The following is a 15,041-nucleotide window of genomic DNA, read 5'->3' on the forward strand; positions in this document are numbered from 1 at the left end:
AATGTTTGTTAATCCGAAAACAATATAAGGTTCGTTATTACGAAGGCCAGGTTCGTTTGAGAGACCGGTCAGAAACCAAAATGAGTTTTACTCAAGATAGACTGTTGAGGAAATCGTTGAATTGTTGATGGGCAATTCCTTTCATTTATTTTGCTTATGCTGGGGAGAATTAAAATTGGATGGTAATTTCTGAGGTTTGAAGTGACACCCTATTCATGAATAAGTAAGACTTTTGCGCATTTCTGTTCATAAGGGTAGACGCTCCCTAAAAATTATTTATTGATGAAATTTGTAATCTATTAAAGGGTAGAATATTTTGAATTGACATTGACCGGTTTCGTTCCGATGCCATCCAGCCGCACGAGATTCTTTCTAACGAATTCAAAACATTCGTTACCATGTCTTCATTTACGGGAGAAAACCTTAAAGTATCTACTAGCGGTTATTATGTTACACGCTACGTTATCACTCTGATCATCACAATGTACATCGCTAATAGTTGTATTCATATCAATAGAACAATTGTTAAAAGCACAATCAATTTCCACTTATCTGTCTTTTTTTATGAATTTGATTTGACAATTTCTGTTAACATTCTGGGATTAGATTTCTAAAATATTGTTGGATTCTAATCAGTAAAAGTGAAACCATGACTATTGGGGTGTTACAAGTAACTTGAGATCAACTGCAAGTCAGGTTTTGGTCCCTAAATCATTCATAAGTCTTAAAATTGATTACAAAGTAATGATTGATAGCTAATCTGCTACTTGAAACAAACAGTGTAATTTGATTTTTAAAACTAACGTTGATTTATCAGTTGTAAAGTTGCAACAGAATATTTGCAATTGATTGCGAATATATTCTTGCAACACCTCCTATGTCGCTTCTGTAACCCTGGTAACAACAACCCTATGGTCGATGATACTAAATATGAAAAGGGTAAAGTCAGGCTCATAATCAAACATGTTTTGTTTTTTCATTTTTTTGGAACAGGGTGGTTGAAAGCAGTTGTGTGGACAGACACCCTCCAAGGAATCATCATGATCGTCGGTGTTGTCGCCCTAATCATCAAAGGCACCATGGTGGTCGGCGGTCTCGACAAAGTTTGGCAAATTGCTGAACAGGGGGATCGGATCCAGTTTCTCGAGTAAAGATTTTTTTGCCAATTTTACCAACTCCCACTTGAGATGATTAACATACTAATTGTATTAATTGAATTGTGGATTTTAAGTCATAAGTCATTTATCCCTGTAAGAACGTCCATCAATTCAATTCGTTTATTCGATGTAGGTGATATAAAACAGCAATTTATTCTTAATAAAAAAAATATATATATTCCTTATTGATACATTATATATTTATCTATTCACATCCTTACTCATAATTGTTGTATAATTATTTGTTATTATTATTAATATGAATATTTTATCATTATTTTTTACTAATATCTTCTTTATTATTACAATTATTATCATCATCGTCATCATCATCACCAAAATTATTATTTCTCTCATTTATTTATTCGTTGTTAACGAATTTATCTATAAATCGTTTATGTGAAGAATATTTTACATCTCATTACCCTTTTATTCATAGATTCAAATTGTTATTGTAGTGGCAAGTTTGCATTACAGTTCTTTCATTGTTTGTCCTCACCTATTCGATTCCCTCGAACGAAAGACTGCAACGATCATTTTATTCCTTACCCAGTATTGTGCTTTAAAGAAGAAAAACATTGATTATCTTATGTTGACTGTATTTTTTAGGACAAACCAGATCCGAGGATCGTATATTCACTATGGACTATGTTGATAGGGGCTACTGTTAACGGGGCAAGACCAAACCAAGAAGAGGTTCAACGGCTTATTGCTTGTGGAACCAAGACCAGGGCCATACAGTAAGTGGTTAACAAACATTACCTATTTTGACTGTATTTCCCATGCTAGATCTCATTGATAAAAAGGTGAACAAATTATTACATTTAATTTCTATGGAAATGGCGTGATAAAACATAAAAGAAAAAGAATGATTGGTAGAACTGAAAAAAGGAGGAATAAATATGCTTGATTTTGTATCACAATGTAAAGCCCTTAAACAGTTTGGCTTACAATCTATTAGAAAACAAGGATCACAATTTTCGGTGGAAGTTCCTTCCTGAACTACACCTCAATTACTTTGGACCGAATTCACTTGTTCTTATAATGTCTTCTAAAAACGAATGTCAAACGCCTGACATGAAACAACTTCCATTATTTTATCTTAAATGTATAACTGCTTGGAAAATGTGTAATTACATACCCTCTTTTGAGATTACAGGTGAAGATATTAGGCAACTATTGTGGTGGGTATTAAAAACATTCTGTATAAGTGTATGTTTTGAAAGCATTGGGTATGCTCAGATATTTTTGTTATTGAATATATTGTTAACAACGATGGACTATTGGATATACTCTGTATTCAGGCAAAAATTAAAGAACAAAAAGCATTTTTTTATCTAAATCGAAATTAATTTGGAGTTGTATACCAGAAAAATGGAAAAAACATTTTGGTGAAAGATAAATATTGCTCAAATTATTCAATTGTTAGCTACTTTAAATTGAAGGACCATGATCCTGTTTTACATATAAAACAAAGTAATCATCTGTTAAACTTTCTAAAAGATTATCTAATTTTCGTGTTCATTAAAAATTTATTACCCCAAATGTTGAACAATATGGGTCACCTTATTGTGAAGAAATCTGTTTGGAACAATATCTGGAAAGAAAAAGTGACTTTTATTGAAGAATTCCGTTTAGCTAAATTCAACTTTATTTTTTTTGTATAAACTTTTGATGTCAAATGAATATTTGATCCGATTAAATCTGGCAGAATCTCCACTTTGTTTTAAATATAAAACTATTGACAACTTTCATCACTTATTTTATGATTGCCATTATTCTAGACTCTTCTGGTTAAAATTCAGTAGATTTTTGTGTTCTGAGTATTAGAAATGTTGATATAGGTTATAAAGACATTGTGATTGGTAGACACGGTGGTAATGGACACAAAACATATTTTAGTTTTATATATTAATTAATTTAGCAATTTTTCAACATAAAAGAAAATCCAATTTGAAATAAATATTTGAAATATTCTTAGAAGAAATCAAGTGGAGAGCAAATATCAAAAAGTATTTTATGGAAAAACTGCAAAACGAAGATTAAATAGTTAATTTTATATGCATTATGTTTGCTTTCTATTGAACATGTAACTAAAATTCTTTCTTCCTATATTTATATATTTTTTTCATTATTTCATGTTGAATTTTAATGTATATCATGCTGGTTGTTTTTGTTGAATGTACAGTAACGATGTAAATGAGAACATAAAAATAAAACATAAAAAAGTAGTTTCCAGAGGGATGCCACACCCACGCCGCGATTATTCAATTTAGTTTCTTTATTTTATTGTATTTCTTATTAGTATTCTCCTAAACTGCAAGCACAGACTCATATTTTACACTTTAAGCAATAGAACCCAGAATAAAAACTAAAAGCTAAAGACTCTGTTTGTGTCAAATAGAAACTTATTTTGAAATCTGTACAAACTTAACTTTTTGAAAGCTCAAACTCAAACAATAAAAAAGTAATAGTGAGTGAGGGTCATTATCGACTCTCTCACTTGCATGTAACTAAATTGTGCATAAAACTATTTTGTGAAAAATGAGTGAAACTTTACTATTTTACATTCCAATTCAATGGAAATTTTCTGCATTATTCTTGTCTGATTTTTGTCTGTTGACTCAATTCAACATTTGTCTGATGTAGTCTTGACCTTTATGGAATATAGATCAATAGTGAATATATGAGAACATTAAGATGTCATTGACCTGTAATAAAGAATGGAATGGCAAACAGTGATGTTGAAGTATTGTTCAGGCGGAGTCACGGAACAGCCAAATAGTCAGGTCCAGATTTAAAAAAAATGTGCTAAGAAAAGGTGCTTTAGGCATTGTGTGTTAATGCTGATTTATCAATTGTTTTAAGGTAATTCGGGGTGCTGAATCCAAAAATAAAAACTGTTGTTTGCCAAACTTGATTCCGACGTGTTCGTCCTCAAATCGGCAAAAAAACAAAATGGCGGCATTTAAATGCAGTGTCACACATTAAACGATTTTTATGGGTGATTATATTTCACAAATGGGAACTATCCGTTATTTTGATACCCAGGGTTGCAAACATAATGGACCGTATTCACAAAGGTCGACTAAAGTTATACCGGGGTTAAATTTAGTCGGGGGTTAACTAACACCCGGGTATAAATTTAGTCCACCGCGCTATTCACAAACGGTGGACTTACTAATCCATGGACTAACTTTAGCACCGGTGGCTAAATTTAACCCACGGCTGAGTTATACCTCGGTGCTAACTTTAGTCTACAGGTATGGATTAAAATGACGTCAAATGACGCGTTTTATACCCCGGGTATAACTTTAGTCCACCTTTGTGAATTCGGGCCTATGTGTCCGATTGATTCGTCAGCCATCTTTATTCCAAGTTGGCTACCATGATTCACAGCTGCTGATTAATAATTAATAAATCATCAAAATCATCAAAAATTTCAAGGCAAATAACGAATCAGGACATGTTGAAATGATAGTCAGTTAGTGTATCAGAGAATCCAAGATGACCATCCAAATGGCGTAAACATATAACAAATCATGTTTCCAAAGGGAAAAATTACATTGGAAACATTTTAAGGTTTATCAGTGGTGCAGTTTTGCGACAAAAAATGATGATGGCTTGAAAAATAGTTGCTATTTCTTAAAAATCTGGCTTGCAAAGTGCATCTACTATCTACCGAGAAACAGTGTTCTGTCTTTCTCGTGATTTCAAGGGTCAAATAATAATAATAATAATATAGCTGAAGAGCGCTCTAACAATTAAATTCAAATTGACCACCATTGATACAAATATAACAATACTTCAAATCCAATCTAGTGCCACTATTTTGGTGTCTCTGTTTTTAAGACTCATGGAAATATGTTTTACAAAAAATAGTGGCATAATTAGTTGGTGGTGCAGCAATAAGTGAACATCCGAAAAACAAACGTAAAAAAGGTACACTTTCACCTAAATATTTCCATCTTTAAATAATAGGCAAAATGGACAGCTTCATACAATTGTAACTAATCAAAACGTTTTATTTAACCCTTGAAACCATAGTTTAGACACCAACAACATATCTCCCAGATGGATTCTAAATAGAGTATGCCAATTTTTAAGTATCAGCAGCCAGTTTAGACTCGTTAATTCGAAGCCATCTTGAATTTTTTAGACATACAGGACCATTGATTGCCCTTGTAATTACTTATCCTAATGTAATATTTGACCATTTAAACCAAGGGTTAGACAGTATAACCATATACCCCAGGCGGATATTAAAAAACTATGTCAGTTTTTTTTTAAAGAACGGTCTATATAGACTCAATTTTTGAAGCCATTATGGATTTCTGGACATACTGGAATCAGTAACTGTGCTTATAATTGTCCCAATATAATACTTGACCCTTTAAACCATGCGTTGTAGTGTATTATACTAAACAAATCATATTCTCTAAGCGGTTATTAAACAAACTGTGTCGACTTGAATTAACGACAGACATTTTATACTCCATTTTTGCAAACCGTCTTGGATTTTTAAACATGGAGGACCATAGACTTTCTTGCCCCATTAAACCATGGGTTAGACATCAACACCATATCCCAAAGGCAGATATTAAAAAACTATGTCAGGTTTTAGGGTTTTTAGATAACAACACCTATTTTAGACTCCAATTTTGAAAGCCATCTTGGATTTTTGGACATAATGGACCGTTGACTGTCCTTGTTACTTGTCCCTGTTTTCTTCTTGACCCTTGAAATCCCCAATGAATAAAACCCAAATAAAATACACTAAAATATAGAAAAGATGAATTGTGTTTTTTTAGGCCATTTCAGCAATTTTTAGCCATTTTCAGCCATCTTGGATTTTCATGTACACTGGAGTGTTTATGTTCACTCTTTCCTTTTACCCCTACACCATTGAATACATGTATGCACTGAAAATGTGTTTAGGGTAGAACAAGTGCACGTTATTTCAATTTTCATTTAATGGTGGCCATCTTAGACGCCGTCTTAAAAATAACCACTTTGCCGATGATTTTAATTTGTTTTTTCCTGAGATCAAATAGTACCAAAAACCATTGGCAAATATTTTGTTACAAGTTTCGGGGGTCAGAATAGAGTATAAAAAATGGGTGTAGAATGGCGGCCATATTGTTTTTTTGCCAATTAGAGGATTTTAACATCAAAATCAAGGTTGACAAACTAATTTGGACTCAGCGCCCTCAAATTATGCTAAAAACACTTCTCAATTCAGCATTTACACTATTTGCCTATTAAAAGGCAGTCTACTCTTTCTAAATCTTGGCCTGACTAAAAAAACTACATATCTTGGTTTTATTACTTTTTTCACATTGATTTTCCTTGTCTTCTCACAACTGTAGGGCCTTGTTTCTTGCGGTTCTGATAAAGGGTATAATTTTACCATATGCATCTTCTCAGGTTTGGTAATGTATGCCTACTACGTAAGCTGCGACCCGTGGAAGTCGGAAGTCGTCTTGTCAAGAGACCAGGTATATAATTATATAATATTGACTGGCCTTGAGGGGAAGGGCAAATATATTGCCTGTAACAGAAACGTCTTAGGCCGAGTCTTTGGTCGAGAGCAATTTGATTCAAGGGCAATATATTTCACGTTTCCTGAAAGAAGAGCCAGTCAATATATTTATTATCATCAACATCAGACATGTAGAGCAAAAAATCCTGAAAATGAATGGAAATATTTATTTTAAGAAAAGCATAGGCGATTCAAGGGGGGGGCGTGGGCCCGGCCCCCCCCCCATTGGCGGAGCAAAAATAAGGAAAAGGGAAAAGAAAGGAAAAAAGAGAAAAAAGAGGGAAGAGAGAGTAGAAAGAAGAAGAGGAGGAAGACGAGTGAATGAAATGAAAATAATCCTTAATGTCAATATATGAAATTTTCGCTAGCGCTTCGTGCTCGTATTGCCTGTTAGATGTTTAATATGGAGTCAAAATATCAAGTCAGGTCAATATACGAAACATATTTCACCTCGGAAACTTAACTTTCGTTATTTTATGTGGAATTGTTCTTTAAAAGTGCTCTGTAAAAATGTAAGTTTTATAGTCTGAACACTAGTATTTTCTGCTCGCGCTGTGCAATGCGCGCTCGCAAATTTTGATTCATCAGGTACCTACATATTTTCGTGTATTCCATAGAGTTTTCAAAATATCCTTTTTAGGTCTGATTTTCAAAACGCATCAGCTAGCGCTGTACGCTCGCATTTTGGTTGGCGAGTTATGTACGTCTCTAAAGTCCCCTTTTCAAGATAGTTTTTTTTTTCTTTCAATCTATATTGATCAAAATATGAATTACATTACATAGTTTATAAAATTTTTGGCCCTCAATTTGCGCTCGCATTAATGGTAAAAAATATATAAACTGATGCATCCCATTTATAATAACAAAAAAATGTCAATTTTTTCAGGATATAATATTATCAAATTTCGCGTCCTCATTAGTCACTAATTAGTAAATATGATATCAATTTAATAATTAAAGTGTCCTTTTTGTTTCATCTCGTGCTTAGCAAGAGGAATAGGACGTGTTTGAAATATAGAGCTGAAATTTACCTTTTTTCAGATCGGAATATCAAGTAGTTTAAGCTCGCACTTCGTGCTCGCTTTAAATTTCATGATAAAAGATAATATTGCTTGATTCGCATTATACATATGTATATGTACATAAGGATGTATGATATTATATATATCTATGTTTATTCATCATGTTTATAAGAATAAAGCTAATACGTGACTATTAACCCTACCCCTTCAAAGAAACCAAAAAATCATCTTCGAGCGGCCGATCGGGAAAATATGGCTGAAAAAAATTCCGGGCCCCGTTTTGGCGAAGGCTGGATCGGCCCCTGAATAGGGTTCTATAGTGTCATATATCAGGGGTTATACAACTCATACAAAGATTCTTGCAATTGATTGGATGGGAACAATTCAATATTTAATAATAATAATAATAACGATTTATTTACCCAGGGTAGCCACTTCAGTTAGGAAACTGCTCTACCAGCGGGTCCTGCATCAGGCGCGCCGGAACACTTTCATTTTTTTTTTTGGGGGGGGGGGCAAAATCCCGAAGGGGGCAAAATATTTTTGACAGCACGAGATATCGAAGCAATCGAGCAGGAGAGGCTGTGGGACCCCCCCGGCAAGGACTTTGTGTAAAAATGGAGTATAAAAGTTGCATTCTAATAGCATCCAAAAATAAATTTCTTGAGAATTAAACAGTCTTGGAGTTTTTTGCTCCTTCTGTTTCCTCCCTTCTGACCCAGAATGGTGTTTCTTCATGATCAGGGTCCCAGTTCCAGCAAATGACGAGCGTTATTGCAAACGAAATTGTTTCAAACCAATGTAATATAGGCCTTTTAAAGACTTATGACAGACATGACCGAGAGGGAAAAAATCACAAAATTCACCAAAAATAGGAACGAAATCCTTCAATTTTATTTTAGAAAATGCAAAAGCTCCCCCATCACAAACCCCCTTGCCTTAAGTTTCTTCGAAAATTTAGGTCTTGCAGCCCCATCCACTCCCGGATTTTTTTTTGCAAACGTCCATGAATAACAAAAGCCGGGATGAACCAGAGAACATAGCTGTCATCTCGATTTGATTAGTAACAGGTAATGGGAAGAAGTTTTGGAATCTACAATATATATAAGTGCTATATCATATGAGCTGAAATAGTATCAGACAAAACGCCTTCCAATCATGCCAATGAAAAGGAATAGAGGGGCTGTGAAAATATCTTAAGATATTTTTTATAGTAGAGCATAACTGTAACGCTAATTTTTTTTCTTTTATATTCTTTATTTACATTTTTATTCATATCTCGGATAATATGAGTCCGGTCAAGAAGACACTTTCACAGATGATTTTATTTTTTTCATATCTAAACATTATCTCAAAGTTGCTTTCGAGTGTGATTCACCATTTTCACAAATTATTAGTTATAATCCTCTACACATAATTATTCTGTGTGTAATTTTCTGATAACATGTCTATATTGAGTTGAAATGACCTTGATATTTTCTTTAGGGCACTGACTTGTTATCACTGTATTAATAAAATATTTGAAACAAGTTTCTCGAGATGTTATGGTTTTTGGGCTTGACAGCTATGACATAGAGAGGCGCGATAGCTCAGTCGGTAGAGCGGGGGATTCGTATTCCGGTGACCCGGTTCGATTCCCACTTGGTGCGCTAGTGCCCTTTGGTAAGGCATTAATCCTCAGTACCAGGTCCTTCGGAGAGGACATTAAGCCGTCGGTCATCTGGTTTCTTGCTTACAAGCATTCATGCTTTCTTAGCAATCAGGTAAAAAATCACCACCAATCAATCAATCACCAATCACATAGATTCCATATGTTGCTCGAGTAACTAGTGTTCACGCGCGTTAGTGATATCGGGTCCGGTATGAGCGTTTCCAGGCAACCGCGCGTTTGTTAGACGACATAGCCAGCATCATAGAGTTATAAACCTTATAATTGGTGGATCACTATCAATTGGCCATTCGCTTTTAGTCTGAAATGTATTCATTAAAGGTTAAACGTTTTCACACTGTAATAAGATGGAAAAGAGGCTTATCAAAGGTATGTTTCACAGAGGAACTGTTCGTCAAAAGACGAGAAGCTTACTATGATAATGTATTTGCCCCGTCACGGGCAATTTTTTTATTTTTGACAATGGAAATGACAATTTTCAGGCACAAAAGTGCCTTCGTTTACTTTTGTCCTTAAATAATTTATCATTTTTCTACTTTCAGGGGGCACATTTTTTTTTTTTTTGGGGGGGGGGCAAGTGCCCCCCTGCCCCCCCCCCCGCTTCTGGCGCCCTTGCCCTGCATAACATATCATGTTATTTGATCAATTTTGTGCTGCTTGCGAACTGTATTTTCCGTTGCACGGCTCTCGTGCACTTTTACTTTTTCAACCCCCATCCCCTCTCTCGATCTAAAAAAAGTCAAGTTAGGAACACGGCATCCCAATCTTTACGCATTTTTTAAGAACGAGGTCTATGGTCGGTTCCGGTCATCAAAAAATATTCTTAAATATCGGTTCTTCGTCGCCTCTTCAATCGATGTTCAATTTTATAAACCCATATGCCCTTCATCTGCAAATATACGTATATGTTTTAATTATCGATTTTATAGATAATGCCTCTCTTTGTGATGGAGTTGTTTGGTAAATTACCTGGGGTGCCTGGTGTATTTCTATCATCAGTCGTCAGTGCATCTTTGAGGTAGGATGTAAACATAGGCTACTGATAGGCAATTTAATGTTCTCTTTATTTGCATAAAAATGCACAAGTATATAATAACAATACTACTACTACTAGTACTAATACAACTTCTACTACAACTACATGTACTACTACTACTACTACTACTACTACTACAACTACTACTACAACAACAACTACTACTACTAGTAGTAATAATGATAAAAGTAATATAACATTTTCAATTTTACATTTAACATGAATACTTCCATAAATAGTCTTATTTCATTTTGTTCTATTTTTCTATGGTATTCCGTAGAGGGGAAGAAACTAAAAACTTAAGGAATCTGAAAAAAATGTTGGAGAAGCCAAACGTAGATGGATAATTTAAGAGTTTGATTTAATCTACCATGCAGCACGCTATCATCTGGTGTTAACTCCTTAGCAGCTATCACGGCAGAAGATGGAGTGAAAGCAATATGGCCGAACATTAGTGAGCGGAACTACGCCAGAGTCGTCAAGGTTTTTTGTAAATATGATTGTGATTTCTCATTATGCAATACTCTAAAAGAGGGAAAATGTATATACATATAAATGCCTTTTATGTAGAATGCATTAAACCAATTTTAGTATGCTATATAAATGCATATATATATATATATATATATATATATATATATATATATATATATATATATATATATATATATATATATATATATATATATATATATATATATATATATATATATATATATGTATATATATATAAAAGCATCTTGGTTTTCCACGTATTGGCAATAAAAAGACATCAGGAATGCGAAACAAATTCACGAGTAATGCAGTTTTTGTAATGCCAACAATTAAGTTCTTTTATTCACTCTCCAAATTTTCGGTAGACCTCTACCTTCTTCAGGGAAGATTCGTGAATTGTGACAAGTTTGAATGACAGTTGTTTTTATTAAAGCGTGTGCGATCTCAGCGGGACTAGGGTAACTGCTGCTAAGTGCGCAAAATGCTGTTATTCAGGGGCGGATCCAGCTTTCGCCAATAGGGGGGGGGGGGCCGAAAATATTTTGATCAACATTTTTCTCGAGTGACCGCTATAATCTGATTTTTTTTTTTTGGGGGGGGGGTTCTGGGGGTAGTCCTAATTAAGGACAAAAGGTTTTAAGTGTATGTTGTTTTATTGTTATAAACAAGATAAGGTATCTCATGTGGTCTAAATAAATAATGCGAGCGCGAAGAGCGAGTCGAAATTTTACAAAAACAACGTGAAAAGGGAGTCAATTAGGACTGTTTTTAGTGATTAATGAAGAGGATACAAGTATCACCAATTAAATAATGAGAGTGTGAAGCGCGAGCTCAATATATTATGATATTCCGACCTGAAAACTGGACAGTCTAAGTGCGTTTTTATTGAAATAAAGAACAAGCTGTGTGTCTCAAACTATTAAATGCTAGCGCGAAGCACGAGCTTAATTTTTTGATATACTGACATGATAAAGGAGCATTTTGACAAATTTTGGTAAGAATTTCCAAAGAGGATAGGTAACTCACAAATGTTGATACATACAAACAATTTGTGTAAATCAAACAAAATAATGAATGCTTGATGTGCGAGCTAAAATATTGTGTGAAAATTGATTGCAGAACTGGATATATATAAGTGCCATTTAATCATCTTGAATGGGATTCATTACACAGGCAATGCGAGCGCGAAGCGCGAGCCTAAATTTTGATATAAAATATATTTTCCAATTCTTCTCCTCACCTTTTTCTTGTTTCCTTTCGGGGTCGGGCCGGCCGTTACGAGACTGTAAATTACACATCATGGGTATGATACTCTTTCTTACTATTCTTTCTGTCTTTCATAGTTTCTATCAAGTTAAAGAGTACACTTTTTTTTGCAGGTTGTCAAAAAATAGGGGGGGGGGCCGGGGCCGGCTCGGCCCCCTCCTGGATCCGCGCCTGTTATTAATGTATATTGCGCGCTTTATGGTAAAATATCATTAATGACGTAAGTTACGTAATATACGTAATAATAAAAGAATATGATTTAAGCTTTGTAACAATGAAAAGATTTCGTAATAAGAGTGTCTAGCTGAGATCGCGCACGCTGCACATTGCATAGAGAGATCATAATAAACATGAAAGCTGAATTAAGGAAATTAAGGCAAAGAGGAGAAAGATAATGGTTATCTATAGAATGTGAATGGGTTAAGCCAAGAAAGTATTTGAGGCTGACGCTGCGAACCTCTGTGAACTTTTCATCAGACGAGGCTACCCACCTCGACTTGTCCACCATGCCCTTGCCCAGGTTAGAAATAAATCAAGAGAGGATCTCCTATCTGCAGAACCAAAACAAGGGAATAATGAGAGGATCCCTTTTGTCACTACGTACCATCCCCAGGCCAAAAGGTTTGCCAATACCACAAAGAGGGAATGGTCTGCCAATATCAACCTTGACCCTAAACTCTCAACAGCTATGGGCGATCCTCCCCTTCACTCGCAACGCCAGCACCCAAACATTAGAGAGCTACTAGTAAGCAGCGAACTGCCCAAGCCTTCGCCCCCAAAAGGCAACAAAAGATGTGGCAAGCCACGATGCCAAGTGTGCACTCACTTAACTACCGACAGCACAGTAAAAATTTCTCAGTCCCTTACTGTCCACCCCCCTAACCACACATGTGACGCACAGAATGTCTTATATTGCATAATGTGTACCAAATGCCCGGGGGTCTCTTACATAGGTGAAACTAGCACCAAATTTCGCACTAGATTCAATAACCACAAAAGCTCCATCACCAAAAACAAAAAGGACTTTCCTGTGGCCGAACACTTCAACCTCCCTAATCACTCTGTCAAAGATATCAAAGTCTGCATCTTCGGCGGAGGATACAGATCGGCAGAGGAACGGAAATGGGCTGAGCTGAGACATACATGTATTGTCAAAAGCCGCACGTTTGAAAACGGCCTCAACAAAGATCTGTCTTGGCTCAACCCATTCACATTCTATAGATAACAATTATGTTTCTCCTCTTTGCCTTAATTTCCTTAATTCAGCTTTCATGTTTATTATGATCTCTCTATGCAATGTGCAGCGTGCGCGATCTCAGCTAGACACTCTTATTACGAAATCTTTTCATTGTTACAAAGCTTAAATCATATTCTTTTATTATTACGTATATTACGTAACTTACGTCATTAATGATATTTTACCAAAAAGCGCGCAATGTACATTAATAACAGCATTTTGCGCACCTAGCAGTAGTTACCCTAGTCCCGCTGAGATCGCACACGCTTTAATAAAAACAACTGTCATTCAAACTTGTCACAATTCATGAATCTTCCCTGAAGAAGGTAGAGGTCTACCGAAAATTTGGAGAGTGAATAAAAGAACTTAATTGTTGGCATTACAAAAACTGCATTACTCGTGAATTTGTTTCGCATCCCTGATATATATATATATATATATATATGTATATATGTATATATATGTACATATACATGTACATATATATATATGTATATATATATATATATATACATATATAAATATATATATATATATATTGTAAAGAAATGAATGAAGAGAACAATGGTAGACGTAGCTTAAATCAAGGTTCCCCAGAGCTATCTACACTTTGGAAAAATTGGTTATGCCGAAAAAATGTCTCAGACACATTTCTTCGGCATAACCAATTTTTCCAAAGGGTAGATAGCTCTGGGGAACCTTGATTTAAGCTACGTCTACCATTGTTCTCTTCATTCATTTCTTTACAATATTTAAATAAAAGAGTTGCCAAAGCTGTTGTACATGTACAGCTTCACACATTCGTATACTTTCTCAAATACCTGTACTGTATCAAAGCAATAGCTTTGATCCAGCTGAGGCATGACGGCTTGTCATTGTTCAAAACCCACCTTCACCCGACAAAGGTAATTGGTAGAGTGTCGAAAATCTGTCCTTCTGACGGTCAATCGGATCTCGGTCGGCCTAGCCACTAGCCCGTCTCTGTGGTCTAGTGGTTAAGGCAACGGCGTTCAAAGCTGGGGGCCCTGGTTCGATTCCCGGCAGAGACATTTTTTCGGCATAACCAAGTTTTCCAAAGGGTAGATAGCTCTGGGGAACCTTGATTTAAGCTACGTCTACCATTGTTCTCTTCATTCATTTCTTTACAATATTTAAATAAAAGAGCTGCCAAAGCTGTTGTACATGTATAGCTTCACACACACACACACACACACACACACACACACACACAGATATATATACAGTTGTCCTCAAAATTATTCATATTCCTTGTGGAAAAACATTCTTCGGTAGATTCTTTACTTGTAAAAGCTATTACGATGTAACTTTCTTTGTATCTTTTGTCTGCTTGTTGCTATGCATGATTTGACATATGAGCTGGCAAGTCTTCATTAGCATAATAATAGATAGGGTCGAAAGTTATTTTTTGCACTTGTTCAGAATTATTCATACCCTTGCCAATACCTCAACAAAAATGTCCCTTTATGACAATGCGCATTATTTTCACTGTCTGGGAATGTGCTATTTTTTGTTCTATAGTTATTTCAAGATGTTCCAATGAATTAAATACCCTCTTTGTTAAACAAACCCCATTGCACAATGATGGAAAATAGCATC

This window comes from Lytechinus variegatus, chromosome 6 (assembly GCF_018143015.1).
Source record: "Lytechinus variegatus isolate NC3 chromosome 6, Lvar_3.0, whole genome shotgun sequence".
Lineage (NCBI taxonomy): Eukaryota > Metazoa > Echinodermata > Echinoidea > Temnopleuroida > Toxopneustidae > Lytechinus > Lytechinus variegatus.